Raw genomic sequence first — 19,397 nt, 5'->3', positions numbered from 1 at the left:
CAATGCGATGAAGAGGTCGGCGTGCATAGAAGGCTCGCGGATGGCCTTTGCCCGTGTCAAGGCATACTGGGCGGAGATGGATGCTACCACTGTTGTGGCGCAAGGTTCGGCCATAGGCCGAGTAGCTGTCGAGCACTATTTTGAAGAGGTTCTTGAGGGTGCTCGTTTGATAGAGTCCCAGTGCTCGAAGAATATTATGTTTGAATGACATGTATTCCCATTGTAAACACAATGTTTTTATGAAATATAGTAAGGCTATATTTATACTTTTGCCGGAAAGTAATGTGATGCCTCCTGTGCGGCCGTTTGTGTATATATGTATATAACCTGAAAGATTGCAGTCGTCGGCTTCAACCCCCACGCATATAATGCGGAGGTGCTCGCAAAAAATGCATGTTCACACTTAACCCAACGTCTTGGTCCTATTAAGGAGGTGATAGCGCAGCGAACGAGGCAACCAGACTATAATGCTTTAACACTTTCACTTAGCCATAGGAGTTTGACAGTGGGGCTACTAGATAGCCCCTGGTGGCTCTGCACTCTCCCGATCTCGGGGTGCGTACATGCTTGGCCGGAAAACGGCCCTTCGTTAAGGCGGAGGAATTCTAACATTTCGATAGGTCATCGAGTGGTTGACTAGTCTCACGCTATATCATGACAGTCAGATTTCGGCTTTCTCTACTGAGGTGCTCGTCCGGGTGAACCAGGGCACAATCGCAGTAGTTCTCCTGGTGCTGCCTTAGCTGATAAAGCGGAACGTAAGGCACCAAAACACAGGAGCCAGGCAAACCCAACATTTAACCAAAGACAATGATTCGGAGCTGATGCACATAAGGCCAAACTCGTGACGCCGAACACTCCCTAAGGTATTCGGTCTTTATGGTATAAACCGGGCCTAAATAGTGCCCTTTGTGAGAAGCCCCTTGTGTCCAGGTACGTGCATTATTCTGGCGTGGCCACATGCCAAGACGTCAGCATCCTTCCCAATTGTGCTGAGAATTCGGTGGATGTGTATCAACAAGAGACAGTAAAAAAAGGTATACGCAGGGTCTTAATCTAAAAAGAATCCTTGGAACGGGTCCCTGCTACACGTCTGCGCCTGTGTCTCCGTTGTGCCGTATCCTGGACGGGTGTAGCACGATGATCATCTGTAAAAGAGAGGAACTTGGGTGAAAAAGTTGTCGTGCAAAAAGATAGTTTTTAAAGAAACCATGTATAACTAAAAATGAGTAGAAATTGTCGCTTGTCTGTGCGCATTGAGCCCCTTGTATTTGTAATAGGGGTGTGGCCATCCATTCGGTACAAATTACATATAGGAGCGCCGGACTCGTCTAACCGCGTCCGTGGTCTTGACGACCTATCAAATGCTTTAGTTGGTGAGGCCGTTTTTAGTGTGCGGCTGCCAAGGCAGTCGCATTCTCATCGGCGTGCAAAGATCGCTTGATACTTCCGTTCACTGTAATGATGCCACGTGGACCGGGCATCTTGAGCGTCAGGGAAGCGTAATCTGGTATTGCATTAAAGCGAGCAAAAGCTTCGCGTCCAAGTAGTGCCTGATAGCCGCTTTGGAACGGAGCGATGTGGACGGTTAAATGTTCGCTACGGAAGTTATCGGGGAAGCCGAATATAACCTTTAGTAGCAGGGAGCCCGTGCAATGAGCCCCTGGGCCTGGCATTACCCCTATAAAGGTAGTATTGCTATGGCAAATTTTCGTTGGGTCTATCCCCATTTCGCGGATTGTATCCTGGTATATCAGGTTGAGACTGCTGCCACCGTCCATCAGGACCCGTGTGAAGTGGTATCTGTCGATTATTGGGTCTAATACCAGGGCAGCCCATCCTGCACGCCGGATACTTGCTGAGTAATCACGATGGTCGAAAGTGATCGGTTGAGACGACCTGTGGCAGGGCTCCGCGGTGATAGGCCCTTGGGCATATTTTTCTGGGAGTGTCGTTTTGTTTCTCCCCTTGATCACGTGTAACACGTTTACTGTTTTGACTTCTGGTGGAGATTTCTTTTGTTCCCCAGTGTCTTGCTTGAGAGGCTCATCCTCGTCTTCGCTTGGTGCATCCTCCCCCTTGTGTACGGCGTTGAGCTTGCCGGACTGCTTGAAGACCCAACATTCTCTGTGAGTATGATTAGCGGGTTTACCAGGGGTGCCATGTATCTTACATATTTGGTCCAGAATTTTGTTTAGGCTGGACAACTCGTCTCTGGCGCCTTTAGAGGGCGGCTTTTGCTGGCCTGGCCGAGAGCTTTTGAATCCGGCGTTTACTGTTGTGCTCTTCGTGCTGTCTTCTTTATTCCGGCGTTTGTTATTGCTGTTGCACCGTGATTTCCTGTTTCCATCTCTAACTTCAGATGTACTGGGGTTGCTGGTGCTGCATCTGGCTAGCCAGCTGTCCTCACCCGCGCAAAAGCGGATCATCCATACTATAAAGGTTATGACTAAATGAATTACGATCTGACACAGGAGAATAAGAACAAATATAACCATGTATTAAGGGGAGAAGGTGCTTATTTCCATAGTATAAAGGTGTTTTCATGATATTCTGTGCTCCAATGGTCTTGAACTCTTGATGGTACCAATTTTATCTTTCTGGGAGAAATGCATTTGATCAAGAGTCTTTACAGAAATAGAACTTCCACACTTGCTAATTCCCAAACCATTGTAGAAATGGTAACTGAATGGGTGTTCTTTTTTTATCACCTCTGAATTTAAGGAATATATTTGTTAATATATCAATGCTCATTGGTGCCATGTCTGGTTCTTAGGTGCATGCCTGGAAGCTTAAATCTGTAATCAAGTTATGAAATAGAGTGTTGTAAGAGACACTTCTATAAGCAGAGGTATGTGCATGCATTTTAGACCTTAATTATCCCTTGCTTAGTATTGTTTGGTTTGTGTGATTCATGCTTCAATGATTTCTTCACTAGTAATTTGACGGCGCAGTACTACGGCAGTAGTATACTTTGGTGTAGAAATAAAGGATGACATGCTTTACGTTGCAGATATTTCTTTGTGCCTTGACTCTGGCTCTATGCTTATTAACCATCTTAGCGAGCTTTAGGACTTCAAAAGTTATCATTTCGAGGATCATGATTTCCTATGTTTTTGGCCAAGATGGCACACATGAATAGTTTGTCAAGGATGTACCAAATCTTATGTTTTTCCTTCCGTTTATTGCATTTATGGCTGCAAACTATATTCTCAGATTCTGGTCTGGGTGTATAAACATATATTCCGCACACTGAATTCAATTTTTTAACTTCCTATCGTGGCCTTTCGTTTGTTTTGTTCGTCTGATGTTTCCTTTGGTGATGCTTACAGATTACACCTTCTTTGTAGAAATAAGGTCACACTTCAATCGATTAGAAATGTTTCTTTTCTTGCAAAAGTTTGTTTGACTGCTGCGTGGTCGCATCAGGCCCATGCCGCCACCGCCGCCGCCGCCACTGGATGGCTCCGTCGGTCGGGAGGGAAGAAGGGGACCGAGGGAGGGGAGAGCACGGGAGAGAAGGCGAGCTCGCGGCTGACTGAATTCAATTGCATGCTCTGTTGTTTGTGTTTGGGAAGCAAATGTACGTGGGTGAGTTATTTCTTTTGTGTAAAGGTCTCTTCCATGCTGGTAAATCTATTCCTTTGCATGTTCTGTTCATGACTGACTCTGTTCTTGTTTTATCTTTTTTTACCTTTGCGGGAGTTGTTCTATTCTATCCCTCGAGGTAAATTTGCTGGGCAATGGCTTACTCCTCTCGTGTGTTCTGTTAGTTTGACAGAGGAATTACCAGCTCTGCTTACAATTTGGTGTGCCTGTTATTTGGCAAACTTTCAGGTGATCTGTAGTACTTTGTAAATCTATTGTGTGTTTTGTTACATTGGCTCTTAGCTTGTCTCCATAGGTACACTATTAAATTGCTGCATGCAGTATTCAGTTCCAAATTTTGCCTGACTGCCTAAATGCCTCAAGGATTAGAGGAATGATAAACAGATAATTTGCTAGCTTCTTTCTAGCATGCTTATACAATTATATTATTAAATGACGCAGGATCGCACGGTGTAGAGTTCAGCGGCGCTGCCTAATTGAGGCTCATAATTCAGCGGCGCTGCCGATTGGCTATTTGTTCTCATCTAGCTTACGAAGTTAAGTGATATCCTTGGAATACCAGAGACTGAACTAAAGTTCATACCTGAAGCTTGGTCATAGGCTAAATATCTTATGATGCCCATAAACTGGTTCTATGCTTAATATAGCCTTCCTTTTTCTGACACGCCTACCCTATCATCCTTCACTACGACAGATCATAGAATGCATACAAGTGCTGCAATGCACATATGCGTATGGGTATTATCTCGATGATAAAGGACCACAAGATGATGCAGACGAACATGCTTGCTGCAGGTTTTGCCTTTTTTATTTCAAAAATCTAATATGGCTTGCCTATTTTTCATGGGAAAACTAATGGTACCTTATTTAGTCCAACTACATCGGATGTTGAGCCTGATTATTACTATTCCATACTATAAAGGTTATGATTAAATGAATTACGATCTGACACAGGAGAAGAAGAACAAATATAACCATGTATTAAGGGGAGAAGGTGCTTATTTCCATAGTATAAAGGTGTTTTCATGATATTCTATGCTCCAATGGTCTTGAACTCTTGATGGTACCAATTTTATCTTTCTGGGAGAAATGCATTTGATCAAGAGTCTTTACAGAAATAGAACTTCCACACTTGCTAATTCCCAAACCATTGTAGAAATGGTAACTAAATGGGTGTTCTTTTTTTATCACCTCTGAATTTAAGGAATATATTTGCTAATATATCAATGCTCATTGGTGCCATGTCTGGTTCTTAGGTGCATGCCTGGAAGCTTAAATCTGTAATCAAGTTATGAAACAGAGTGTTGTAAGAGACACTTCTATAAGCAGAGGTATGTGCATGCATTTAGACCTTAATTATCCCTTGCTTAGTACTGTTTAGTTTGTGTGATTCATGCTTCAATGATTTCTTCACTTAGTAATTAGACAGTGCAGTACTACGGCAGTAGTATACTTTGGTGTAGAAATAAAGGATGACATGCTTTACGTGCAGATATTTCTTTGTGCCTTGACTCTGGCTCTATGCTTATTAATCATCTTAGCGAGCTTTAGGACTTCGAAAGTTGTCATTTCGAGGATCATGATTTCCTATGTTTTTGGCCAAGATGGCACACATGAATAGTCTGTCAAGGATGTACCAAATCTTATGTTTTTCCTTCCATTTATTGCATTTATGGCTGCAAATTGTATTCTCAGATTCTAGGCTGGGTATATAAACATATATTCCGCACACTGAATTCAATTTTTTTACTTCCTATCGTGGCCTTTCGTTTGTTTTGTTCGTCTGATGTTTCCTTTGGTGATGCTTACAGATTACACCTTCTTTGTAGAAATAGGGTCACACTTCAATCGATTAGAAAAGTTTCTTTTCTTGCAAAATTTTGTTTTTTTGCTTACATTGCCAAGGTTTGTTCACTTCGTCACCATTGTGGTGATGTCAGTATCTTTGTGAAATAGGAAAAGTAGATACCCATAATCTTTACTTGCTGTAAACACTAATATGAAATTGTACCTTTTCCCTACGAGAGATAAAAAATCATGTTTGAATTTATGTGTGCCCCACATAGGCGGACAATTCTTTAAATGATGGACACAATAATGTACCCACCAACATGACAACTTTGTTAACTTAATCCCTATAATATACATATCTTTAACCTTGGATGTGCCAATCATCAATTGTTGTGGGAGTGTGCCTGATGATGCGCGTCTATGTTACAAACTCAGTGTTTCTTTTTCTTTTTACCATAACTGATTCGCTGAATTCAATAGTGCACTGGTTTCTGCAAGATCAACTATACGTATGTACATTGGTTCTCTTTAATACATCACAGATAACCTGGCGAGGACAAATATTTCACTAGCAGTCCAGCAGGGGAGGACGTTGATGAATCCTGCATGCATGCATGGTTTATTTTTATGCTTTAGTTGTTGATGTTCATAAAGTGATGACAGATGGCTTCATTTGCGTTTGGTTATACACAGCAAAGACCACCAAGATCCGAAATCTGTGCATTCAGGCTACGAGTCAAAAATACATCACGTATTGGTTGAGTGTCATCGGAACAATCAAGAAGATTGCATGCTTGCTTGAGTTCATGTGTTTTTTGGTGGACTATATATCCAAGTATTTCTTACAAAGAATTAAAAATTAAGGCCAAAAGATGTTATCATTCAGAAGCAAACTTAGAATGGCACTAAGCTGTTATCATCAGAATTCGACAGTGCAGTGCCAAAAAAAACTCCGAGTAAACAAAGAACATACCCAATTCTGTCTTCCAAAGAAAGATCATTAGTTTACAGCCCCCTGCTTTCTTAGAAACTATACTTTGTAATTTCCCTTGGTATGAGACAATTTTCACATTGGTCGGAAAATCAAGAGTATGAGCAACCTGTGTGTACCAAGCTCTAGGAACTTCAGAAATAAAGAAGGAGAAGCTTTTACACACAAGACACTTCTTTTTCACATTTCTTTAGCATAATTGGTACACGATTCGTGGCCATGTTTCGCATCCTGCTACAAGATTGAGTTTGTGGTGGCTTCCATTTATATTTGAGCCAGGTTTATAATTTCTCATCGTGCTTTGCCTCCGTGACCATTTATAGCCACCTGGGTTTTATATATTTAATTTCTGTTTCTTAGCATTCAAATGGTATATACTAATCAACTTATATCTTTCTGTTCACTACTAACAGATGTCACTAGAAGCATCAATTTTCACTGGTGCTGACATTTTCTGTTATACTAGAATTGATATTTGTTGCTTAGTTTGTGATGCTTCAGGTCAATAATAATAACCTTTAAGTTCAGTTCCATCAGTTGCGTCTCTTTAGTAGCATTCAGAACAAATTTAGAAGCTTTCAAATATGTAAATATACTCACTAGAGCTAATATGTTAACTGACTGAATTTGAGCAGGTTGGTATGATGCTGCGAGGCATGGGGTTTGACGATACGACCTTCCTCTACGTTGCCTCCGGTAAAATATACAATGCTGCAAAATACATGGGTCCCCTTCGCCAGATGTTCCCTCTTTTACAAACCAAGGACACTCTTGCATTGTCTGAAGAGCTCGCTGAGTTTGAGGTATTGTTTCCGCCAGCCAGCCCATCAGCCTAGCTGGATGTCGTTCTGAATGTCAGATGAATATGCATGCATTGAACTGTTCATCAATTCACATTGAATCTTCATACCGTTACTCACCAACCTATTCTCTGTAGGGGTACTCCTCTCAGTTAGCAGCATTAGATTACACCGTCTGTGTTCAGAGCGAAGTGTTTGTGACGATTCAAGGGGGGGCTTCCCTCACTTTTTGATGGGACACAGGCGTTACCTGTTAGGAGGGAATGCAAAGACAATAAAACCCGACAAACGGAAGCTGGTCTTATCTTTTGACGACCGAAATATCAGGTCAGTTTGAGCTGCCATTATATCGTCAACAAAGTATTACAAATCACACCGAATCAGTTTCATTTTTGAGTATATGCTGGAATCTTTCACCAAATCAAACTGCTGAAGCAGTTCCCTGCCCTTGTTATTCCTTCACCATCCAAGACTGTAGCTATTGCCTACTTTTCGGAACGCATTAGCCATGTTAACAAATTGAAATACATCTCCGAGTTGACCTTCACATACATGCTCTAAATGTTTGCCCATCTTTGCTTAACGTGTAAATGGATATAGTGGTATATGAAACTCAAATTGTTTCTTTGAACTGCAGATAGAGTCGATTCAAGCACCACATGCTGGAATACTACACCATAGTGACATAAGGGGCATCGCATTCAGTAAACATAATGATTCCATATACACCTTCCCAGTGCCTGATTGCATGTGCCAACAAGATGGAATATGATCTACGCGTTAGCATACATAACTGAGGGATGCATATCCTCTGCCTTTGTGCAACAAAGGTACCAAGGGCATGGCATTGTTGACTGCATGATCAGGATTTGATGGTCATGATGAAAACTAGAGTGAAATAAAGCATTTGGTGCTTCTCAAGAGATTCTGAAACCCTCTGGCATACCCCAAACCGTTCGATGCTGGATATAATGTTGGAAATATGCCCTAGAGGCAATAATAAAGTGGTTATTATTATATTTCTTTGTTTATGATAATTGTCTATTGTTCATGCTATAATTGTGTTATCCGGAAATCGTAATACATGTGTGAATACATAGACCACAACACGTCCCTAGTGAGTCTCTAGTTGACTAGCTCGTTGATCAAAAGATAGTCATGGTTTCCTGACTATGGACATTGGATGTCATTGATAACGGGATCACATCATTAGGAGAATGATGTGATGGACAAGACCCAATCCTAAGTATAGCTCAAAGATCGTGTAGTTCGTTTGCTATAGCTTTTCCGAATGTCAAGTATCATTTCCTTAGACCATGAGATTGTGCAACTCCTGGATACCGTAGGAGTGCCTTGGGTGTGCCAAACGTCACAACGTAACTGGGTAACTATAAAGGTACACTACAGGTATCTCCGAAAGTGTCTGTTGGGTTGGCACGAATCGAGACTGGGATTTGTCACTCCGTATGATGCAGAGGTATCTCTGGGCCCACTCGGTAATGCATCATCATAATGAGCTCAGTGTGACCAAATGGTTGATCATGGGATCATGCATTACGGTACGAGTAAAGTGACTTGCCGGTAACGAGATTGAACGAGGTATTGGGATACCGACGATCGAGTCTCGGGCAAGTAACGTACCGATTGACAAGGGGAATTGTATATGGATTGATTGAATCCTCGACATCGTGGTTCATACGATGAGATCATCGAGGAGCATGTGGGAGCCAACATGGGTATCCAGATCCCGCTGTTGGTTATTGACCGGAGAGTTGTCTTGGTCATGTCTGCGTGTCTCCCGAACCCGTAGGGTCTACACACTTAAGGTTCGGTGACACTAGGGTTGTTGAGATATTAGTATACGGTAACCCGAAAGTTGTTCGGAGTCCCGGATGAGATCCCGGACGTCACGAGGAGTTCCGGAATGGTCCGGAGGTGAAGATTTATATATAGGAAGTCAAGTTTCGGCCATAGGGAAAGTTTCGGGGGTAATCGGTATTGTACCGGGACCACCAGAAGGGTCCCGAGGGTCCACCGGGTGGGGCCACCTATCTCGGAGGGCCCCATGGGCTGAATTGGGAGGGTAACCAGCCCCTAGTGGGCTGGTGCGCCCCCCCATAGGCCTCCCCCTGCGCCTAGGGTTGAAAACCCTAGGGGTGGGGTGCCCCACTTGCCTTGGGGGGCAAGCCACCCCCTTGGCCGCCGCCCCCCTTGGAGATGTCATCTCCTAGGGCCGGCGCCCCCCCTAGGGGTCCTATAAATAGTGGGGGGGAGGGCAGCCGCACCCTAGCCCCTGGCCTCTCCCTCTCCCTCCCGTGACACTCCTCTGTCTCCCTGTGGTTGGCGAAGCCCTGCGGAGATCACCATTGCTTCCACCACCACGCCGTCGTGCTGCTGGATCTTCATCAACCTCTCCTTCCCCCTTGCTAGATCAAGTTGGAGGAGACGTCTTCCCAACCGTACGTGTGTTGAACGCGGAGGTGTCGTCCGTTCGGCGCTAGGTCATCGGTGATTTGGATCACGACGAGTACGACTCCATCAACCCCGTTCTCTTGAACGCTTCCGCGCGCGATCTACAAGGGTATGTAGATGCACTCCTCTCTCCCTCGTTGCTAGATGACTCCATAGATTGATCTTGGTGATGCGTAGAAAATTTTAAAATTCTGCTACGTTCCCCAACAGTGGCATCATGAGCTAGGTCTATGCGTAGTTTCTATGCACGAGTAGAACACAAAGTAGTTGTGGGTGTGGATATTGTCAATTTTCTTGCCATTACTAGTCTTATCTTGAGTCGGCGGCATCGTGGGATGAAGTGGCCCGGACCGACCTTAAACGTACGCTTACGTGAGACTGGTTCCACCGATTGACATGCACTAGTTGCATAAGGTGGCTGACGGGTGTCTGTCTCTCCCACTTTAGTCGGATCGGATTCGATGAAAAGGGTCCTTATGAAGGGTAAATAGAAATTGGCATATCACGTTGTGGTTTTGGCGTAGGTAAGAAACGTTCTTGCTAGAAACCTATAGCAGCCACGTAAAAACTTGCAACAACAATTAGAGGACGTCTAACTTGTTTTTGCAGCATGTGCCGTGTGATGTGATATGGCCAAAAGGATGTGATGAATGATATATGTGATGTATGAGATTGATCATGTTCTTGTAATAGGAATCACGACTTGCTTGTCGATGAGTATGACAACCGGCAGGAGCCATAGGAGTTGTCTTTATTTATTTATGACATGCGTGTCAACATAAACGTCATGTAATTACTTTACTTTATAGCTAAAGCGTTAGCCATAGTAGTAGAAGTAATAGATGACGAGACAACTTCAAGAAGACACGATGATGGAGATCATGGTGTCATGCCGGTGACAACGATGATCATGGAGCCCCGAAGATGGAGATCAAAAGGAGCAAATGATATTGGCCATATCATGTCACTATTTGATTGCATGTGATGTTTATCATGTTTTACACCTTATTTGCTTAGAACGACGGTAGCTTAAATAAGATGATCCCTCGTAATAATTTCAAGAAAGTGTTCCCCCTAACTGTGCACCGTTGCGAAGGTTCGTTGTTTTGAAGCACCACGTGATGATCGGGTGTGATAGATTCTAACGTTCGAATACAACGGGTGTAAGCCAGATTTACACACGCAATACACTTAGGTTGACTTGACGAGCCTAGCATGTATAGACATGGCCTCGGAACACGGAAGACCGAAAGGTCAAGCATGAGTCGTATAGAAGATATGATCAACATGAAGATGTTCACCGATGTTGACTAGTCTGTCTCACGTGATGATCAGACACGGCCTAGTTAACTCGGATCATGTTTCACTTAGATGACTGGAGGGATGTCTATCTGAGTGGGAGTTCATTGAATAATTTGATTAGATGAACTTAATTATCATGAAATTAGTCTAAAATCTTTACAATATGTCTTGTAGATCAAATGGCCCACGTTGTCCTCAACTTCAACGCGTTCCTAGAGAAAATCAAGCTGAAAGATGATGGCAGCAACTATACGGACTGGGTCCGGAATCTGAGGATCATCCTCATAGCTGCCAAGAAAGATTATGTCCTAGAAGCACCGCTAGGTGACGCACCCATCCCAGAGAACCAAGACGTTATGGACGCTTGGCAGTCACGTGCTGATGATTACTCCCTCGTTCAGTGTGGCATGCTTTACAGCTTAGAACCGGGGCTCCAAAAGCGTTTTGAGAGACACGGAGCATATGAGATGTTCGAAGAGCTGAAAATGGTTTTCCAAGCTCATGCCCGGGTCAAGAGATATGAAGTCTCCGACAAGTTCTTCAGCTGTATGATGGAGGAAAATAGTTCTGTTAGTGAGCACATACTCAAAATGTCTGGGTTGCATAACCGCTTGACTCAGATGGGAGTTAATCTTCCGGATGACACGATCATTGACAGAATCCTTCAGTCGCTTCCACCGAGCTACAAGAGCTTTTTGATGAACTTCAATATGCAGGGGATGGAAAAGACCATTCCCGAGGTATATTCAATGCTGAAATCAGCAGAGGTGGAAATCAAAAAGGAACATCAAGTATTAATGGTGAATAAAACCACTAAGTTCAAGAAAGGCAAGGGTAAGAAGAACTTCAAGAAGGACGGCAAGGGAGTTGCCGCGCCCGGTAAGCAAGCTGCCGGGAAGAAGCCAAAGAATGGACCCAAGCCTGAGACTGAGTGTTTTTATTGCAAGGGAAGTGGTCACTAGAAGCGGAACTGCCTCAAATACTTAGCGGACAAGAAGGCCGGCAACACTAAAGGTATATGTGATATACATGTAATTGATGTGTACCTTACCAGTACTCGTAGTAGCTCCTGGGTATTTGATACCGGTGCGGTTGCTCACATTTGTAACTCAAAGCAGGAGCTGCGGAATAAGCGGAGACGGGCGAAGGACGAGGTGACGATGCGCGTCGGGAATGGTTCCAAGGTCGATGTGATCGCCGTCGGCACGCTGCCTCTACATTTACCTATGGGATTAGTTTTAAACCTAAATAATTGTTATTTAGTGCCAGCTTGGAGCATGAACATTGTATCAGGATCTCGTTTAATTCGAGATGGCTACTCATTTAAATCCGAGAATAATGGTTGTTCTATTTATATGAGAGATATGTTTTATGGTCATGCTCCGTTGGTGAATGGTTTATTCTTAATGAATCTCGAGCGTAATATTACACATATTCGTAGTGTGAATACCAAAAGATGTAAGGTTGATAATGATAGTCCCACATACTTGTGGCACTGCCGTCTTGGTCACATAGGTGTCAAACGCATGAAGAAGCTCCATGCAGATGGACTTTTGGAGTCTCTTGATTACGAATCATTTGACACATGCGAACCATGCCTCATGGGTAAAATGACCAAGACTTCGTTCTCAGGAACAATGGAGCGAGCAACCAACTTATTGGAAATCATACATACTGATGTGTGCGGTCCAATGAGTGTTGAGGCTCGCGGTGGCTATCGTTATGTTCTCACCCTCACTGATGACTTGAGTAGATATGGGTATGTCTACTTAATGAAACACAAGTCTAAGACCTTTGAAAAGTTCAAGGAATTTCAGAGCGAGGTTGAGAATCAATGTGACAGGAAAATCAAGTTCTTGCGATCAGATCGTGGGGGGAGAATACTTGAGTCACGAATTTGGCACACACTTAAGAAAATATGGAATAGTTTCACAACTCACGCCGCCTGGAACACCTCAGCGTAATGGTGTGTCCGAACGTCATAATCGCACTCTATTGGATATGGTGCGATCTATGATGTCTGTTACCGATTTACCGCTGTCATTTTGGGGCTATGCTTTAGAGACTGCCGCATTCACTTTAAATAGGGCTCCGTCGAAATCCGTTGAGACGACACCGTATGAATTATGGTTTGGGAAGAAACCTAAGTTGTTGTTTCTAAAAGTTTGGGGATGCGATGCTTATGTCAAGAAACTTCCTGAAAATCTCGAACCCAAATCGGAAAAATGCGTCTTCATAGGATACCCTAAAGAAACTATTAGGTATACCTTCTACCTCAGATCCGAAGGCAAGATCTTTGTTGCCAAGAATGGGTCCTTTCTAGAGAAAGAGTTTCTGTCGAAAGAAATAAGTGGGAGGAAAGTAGAACTTGATGAAATATTACCTCTTGAACCGGTAAGTGGCGCAGCTCAAGAAAATGTTCCTGAGGTGCCTGCACCGACTAGAGAGGAAGTTAATGATGATGATCATGAAACTTCAGATCAAGTTGCTACTGAACTTCTTAGGTCCACGAGGACACATTCCGCACCAGAGTGGTATGGCAACCCTGTCTTGGAAATCATGTTGTTAGACAATGGTGAACCTTCGAACTATGAAGAAGCGATGGCGGGCCCAGATTCCAACAAATGGCTGGAAGCCATGAAATCCGAGATAGGATTCATGTATGAAAATAAAGTATGGACTTTGACTGACTTGCCCGATGATCGGCGAGCCATAGAAAATAAATGGATCTTTAAGAAGAAGACAAACGCGGATGGTAACGTAACCATCTATAAAGCTCGCCTTTTTGCTGAGGGTTATCGACAAGTTCAAGGGGTTGACTACGATGAGACTTTCTCACCCGTAGTGAAGCTGAAGTCTGTGCGAATCATGTTAGCAATTGTCACATTATATGATTATGAGATATGGCAAATGGACGTCAAAACGGCATTCCTTAATGGTTTCCTTAAGGAAGAATTGTATATGATGCAGCCAAAAGGTTTTGTCGATCCTAAGAATGCTGACAAGGTGTGCAAGCTCCAATGTTCGATTTATGGGCTGGTGCAAGCATCTCGGAGTTCGAACATTCGTTTTGATGAGATGATCAAAGCATTTCGGTTTACGCAGACTTATGGAGAAGCCTGCATTTACAAGAAAGTGAGTGGGAGCTCTGCAGCATTTCTCATATTGTATGTGGATGAGATACTGTTGATGGGAAATGATATAGAATTCTTGGAAAGCATAAAGGCCTACTTGAACAAGTGTTTTTCAATGAAGGATCTTGGAGAAGCTGCTTATATATTAGGCATCAAGATCTATAGAGATAGATCGAGACGCCTCATTGGTCTTTCACAGAGTACGTACCTTGATAAGATATTGAAGAAGTTCAAAATGGATCAGTCAAAGAAGGGGTTCTTGCCTGTATTGCAAGGTACGAGATTGAGCACGGCTCAATGCCCGACCATGGCAGAAGATAGAGAAAAGATGAGTGTCGCCCCCTATGCCTCGGCCATAGGGTCTATCATATATGCTATGCTGTGTACCAGACCTGATGTAAACCTTGCCGTAAGTTTGGTAGGAAGGTACCAAAGTAATCCCGGCATGGAACACTGGACAGCGGTCAAGAATATCCTGAAGTACTTGAAAAGGACTAAGGATATGTTTCTCGTTTATGGAGGTGACGAAGAGCTCGTCGTAAAGGGTTACGTCGATGCTAGCTTCGACACAGATCTGGATGACTCTAAGTCACAAACTGGATACGTGTATATTTTGAATGGTGGGGCAGTAAGCTAGTGCAGTTGCAAGCAAAGCGTTATGGCGGGATCTACATGTGAAGCGGAGTACATGGCAGCCTCGGAGGCAGCACAAGAGGCAATCTAGGTGAAGGAGTTCATTACCGACCTAGGAGTCATACCCAATGCGTCGGGCCCGATGACTCTCTTCTGTGACAACACTGGAGCTATTGCCCTTGCCAAGGAGCCCAGGTTTCACAGGAAGACCAGGCATATCAAGCGTCGCTTCAACTCCATTCGTGAAAGTGTTCAAAATGGAGACATAGAGATTTGTAAAGTACATACGGACCTGAATGTGGCAGATCCGTTGACTAAACCTCTCCCTAGAGCAAAACATGATCAACACCAGAATTGCATGGGTGTTCAATTCATCACAATGTAACTAGACTATTGACTCTAGTGCAAGTGGGAGACTTTTGGAAATATGCCCTAGAGGCAATAATAAAATGGTTATTATTATATTTCTTTGTTCATGATAATTGTCTATTGTTCATGCTATAATTGTGTTATCCGGAAATCGTAATACATGTGTGAATACATAGACCACAACACGTCCCTAGTGAGCCTCTAGTTGACTAGATCGTTGATCAAAAGATAGTCATGGTTTCCTAACTATGGACATTGGATGTCATTGATAACAGGATCACATCATTAGGAGAATTATGTGATGGACAAGACCCAATCCTAAGTATAGCTCAAAGATCGTGTAGTTCGTTTTCTATAGCTTTTCCGAATGTCATTTCCTTAGACCATGAGATTGTGCAACTCCCGGATACCGTAGGAGTGCCTTGGGTGTGCCAAACGTCACAACGTAACTGGGTGACTATAAAGGTACACTACAGGTATCTCCGAAAGTGTTTGTTGGGTTGGCACGAATCGAGACTGGGATTTGTCACTCCGTATGACGGAGAGGTATCTCTGGGCCCACTCGGTAATGCATCATCATAATGAGCTCAATGTGACCAAATGGTTAATCACGGGATCATGCATTACGGTACGAGTAAAGTGACTTGCCGGTAACGAGATTGAACGAGGTATTGGGATACCGACGATCGAGTCTCGGGCAAGTAACGTACCGATTGACAAAGGGAATTGTATACGGATTGATTGAATCCTTGACATCGTGCTTCATATGATGAGATCATCGAGGAGCATGTGGGATCCAACATGGGTATCCAGATCCCGCTGTTGGTTATTGACCGAAGAGTCGTCTCGGTCATGTCTGCGTGTCTCCCGAACCCATAGGGTCTACACACTTAAGGTTCGGTGACGCTACGGTTGTTGAGATATTAGTATACGGTAACCCGAAAGTTGTTCGGAGTCCCGGATGAGATCCCGGACATCACAAGGAGTTCCGGAATGGTCCGGAGGTGAAGATTTATATATAGGAAGTCAAGTTTCGGCCATCAGGAAAGTTTCGGGGGTAATCGGTATTGTACCGGGACCATCGGAAGGGTCTCGGTGGTCCACTGGGTGGGGCCACCTCTCCCGGAGGGCCCCATGGGCTGAAGTGGGAGGGGAACCAGCCCCTAGTGGGCTGGTGCGCCCCCCATGGGCCTCCCCCTGCGCCTAGGGTTGGAAACCCTAGGGGTGGGGGTGCCCCACTTGCCTTGGGGGGCAAGCCACCCCCTTGGCCGCCGCCCCCCTTGGAGATGGCATCTCCTAGGGCCGGTGCCCCCCTAGGGGTCCTATAAATAGTGGGGGGAGGGAGGGAAGCTGCACCCTAGCCCCTGGCCTCTCCCTCTTCCTCCCGTGACACTCCTCCGTCTCCCTGTGCTTGGTGAAGCCCTGCCGAGATCACCGTTGCTTCCACCACCACGCCGTCGTGCTGCTGGATCTTCATCAACCTCTCCTTCCCCCTTGCTGGATCAAGTTGGAGGAGACGTCTTCCCAACCATATGTGTGTTGAACGCGGAGGTGCCGTCCGTTCGACGCTAGGTCATCGGTGATTTGGATCACGACGAGTACGACTCCATCAACCCCGTTCTCTTGAACGCTTCTGCGCGCGATCTACAAGAGTATGTAGGTGCACTCCTCTCTCCCTCGTTGCTAGATGACTCCATAGATTGATCTTGCTGATGCGTAGAAAATTTTAAAATTCTGCTACGTTCCCCAACATATAATGGTTAAAAGGTGCCTAATGACAATGAATTCCATAGGATCAGAAATTGAGAGGATGCGAGGGATTTTGTAAAGTTAGTAATCTGTAGGTAGTCCACCATATAGCAATCTCCATTTGTTCAATCTGTCTGTAGGTTGTAAAGAGAAAAGAGCTACGAGATTGGGTTGTAGATATGAGTACAACCTGAGTGCCTCCGATGTATATTCGAAAAACAAGGGCTAACAACAACAAAGAAAGGAAATTTTCAGTATATCATTACTCATCAGTGCTTGTTCTCGCATTTCATCTTGCCCTTGACAATTCATATTTATGAGCATGCTCTTACAGTTCAGACCTAACGTTCTTTTTTCTTTCCTTGGGCACTTCCTCACGAATCTTGTTGAGGTGTTTGTTTCCCCTCTTTGTGCCATGAATGATTGTGATGGCTGCAGGGTCTTCGCAAGGAGTTGAAGGCATATAAAAACCATGGATCCTTTGCTCCCCAGGCCCTAAAATGATCATAGTGATGTCTACGACCTCCTCCTAGATGTATTAATCTTAATTTCATGTTTGGTTTTCTTCCCTTTTCTCTTCTAATGATGTAATTTCTTTTACTAAGATAACACCATGTATCCCTTTTCTACTTTGAATGAATTTACTGTATATATTTCTTATTTAGTTTAGTTCATCATTCAAAGACGATGGAATATTTTTGTCCTTCATGCATTGCGTAGTCCTTCACAGGTTAAATGAGCATTGCGTAAAAGTATGTCTAAGTTCTCTTTCTTCAAGTGCTTCAAGTAAATGAAATTGTCTACTACCTCTCTCTCAGTTTACAGGGCATGCACGTATCCCTAGGTCGCCAATTTGACCAACCTAATACAAGTCATATATTACAAAAAATATACCAATATAAACTTCAGATGTTCTATTTTCAAACGATATAATTTTTGTGTTATATAGTTTATATTAGGGTGATAAAATTGGTAACCTAGGTATACGCGTAGGACTTGTAAACTCAAATGGAGGTAGTATTTCGAATTTAATACCTTTTAATAATAATCATAATGAGAGAGGGGTATGCTTCTCTCTCTCTCTCTGGAAATGTGTTTGAATCGCACAAAAAGAGTTCGTAGTTCTTATTCATACTTGAAACACATGAGGCTCTACCAATTAAACCATGTTTTTTTTTCAAGGCGCATATGGATTTAGCAGAACACAACTAAACCGACTGTATATACATGACCTGTCCTTAGTAAAGGAAACTATTTTCATCATGAACATGACTTTAGTTGAAGGTTCTTGCAGCATGAAACTATTTTCATCGACAACATGTCTTCAGCAGGTCTCTGTGCCATTTGGCGCAATGGGTCAACTAGTATACTAAACTAACGAGAATTTCTTCCCCATTTGACCCTAGCGGTCCGACCCAGGCCATGTGATTCGGATCCAGCTTGGTATATCGTATTTTTACCATGGCCCAGGCCTCTCGCGCACCCTCTCGGCAAGCTGGTATCTTCCACAGTCGGATACGCCGCCGCGCTCCCTTGAACAACTCTACAAGCTTCTCCATACTCCCTGGAGGGGAGTCGGATGGCCATAAGGCCTTGGCTACACTCCGCATTGCCGGCCGAGCTTGCTTGTGCAACTGCGACAGCCCTTGTACAAGATCACTTGATGATCCGGACACCTCCTCTTCGGGACGGCCCGTCAATATACCTGCAATCACAGCTATATCAGCTACTTTTACTTCCAAAACTGTTATAAGGTAAATACGACCACATACTGAATATGTCGCCTCGCAGTTTTTTGTTCTCTTTCACGGAGTCGGCTAGCTGGGCCCGCACATCCTTCAGCTCTTCGCCCAGGTGGGTGTTTGCATCTTGGAGTTTGTTTTTCTCCTGTCTGACACGGGTCAAAACCCGCTCGCCTGCGGCATTCTGTCTTTTCGACTCTTTTTCCTCCAATTGATCCGATGATCCTGTTATGAGATAAAGTCACAGTGTTAACACGGTCGCTATGCAATTACCGTTTCTCGATGGAGAGAAATATCACCGGAAGACGCCGCTTTGGATTTTTCCAGTTCGGCGGTCACTGCGTTTAACTGCGTCCGGCACTTTTATAGCTCTTGGGCTAGCACATCGTTCTTCTCCGACAGAACCTGGTCATGCAGCAATCCTCAAATCAGTTGTCCCAACTACTTTAAGTCTCGGGGGCTACTGGCATATGGTTATCATAGTCAGACAAAGTAAACTTACCTGCACATCTTTTAAATGCTGCTTTGTGGCTCTGTTAAGCCCATCTCGAGCAGCTCGGATATATGCATCAGCCGAGCTGAAGGCGTTAAATGCCTCTTCTGAAAAGTCAGGGTCTTATAAAACAGCCCTGCGGCGCCGATGATTCATGGCGCTCTCCACTTCCAAGTTGGTGACGGATACATCATCCGAATCCTCGGCTGGAGGACAGTCCGGCGCCACCCCCGCATCAGCCCCCGTCTTCACGGCAGGATCTGGATCCTGGCTACGCAAAGTATGACCAGCCAGACCCCCGGATATAGTTCG

General features: G+C 44.1%; 1 pseudogene; it reads left to right on the top strand.

Moving 5' to 3' along the window:
• Positions 1-7,011: 7,011 nt before the first annotated feature.
• On the top strand, positions 7,012-8,064 carry LOC123191679 (O-fucosyltransferase 9-like; annotated as a pseudogene).
• Positions 8,065-19,397: the final 11,333 nt, after the last annotated feature.

The sequence above is a fragment of the Triticum aestivum genome, chromosome 2A (assembly GCF_018294505.1).
Source record: "Triticum aestivum cultivar Chinese Spring chromosome 2A, IWGSC CS RefSeq v2.1, whole genome shotgun sequence".
In the NCBI taxonomy this organism is placed as follows: Eukaryota; Viridiplantae; Streptophyta; class Magnoliopsida; order Poales; family Poaceae; genus Triticum; species Triticum aestivum.
This window is presented reverse-complemented; position numbering and strand designations above follow the sequence as displayed.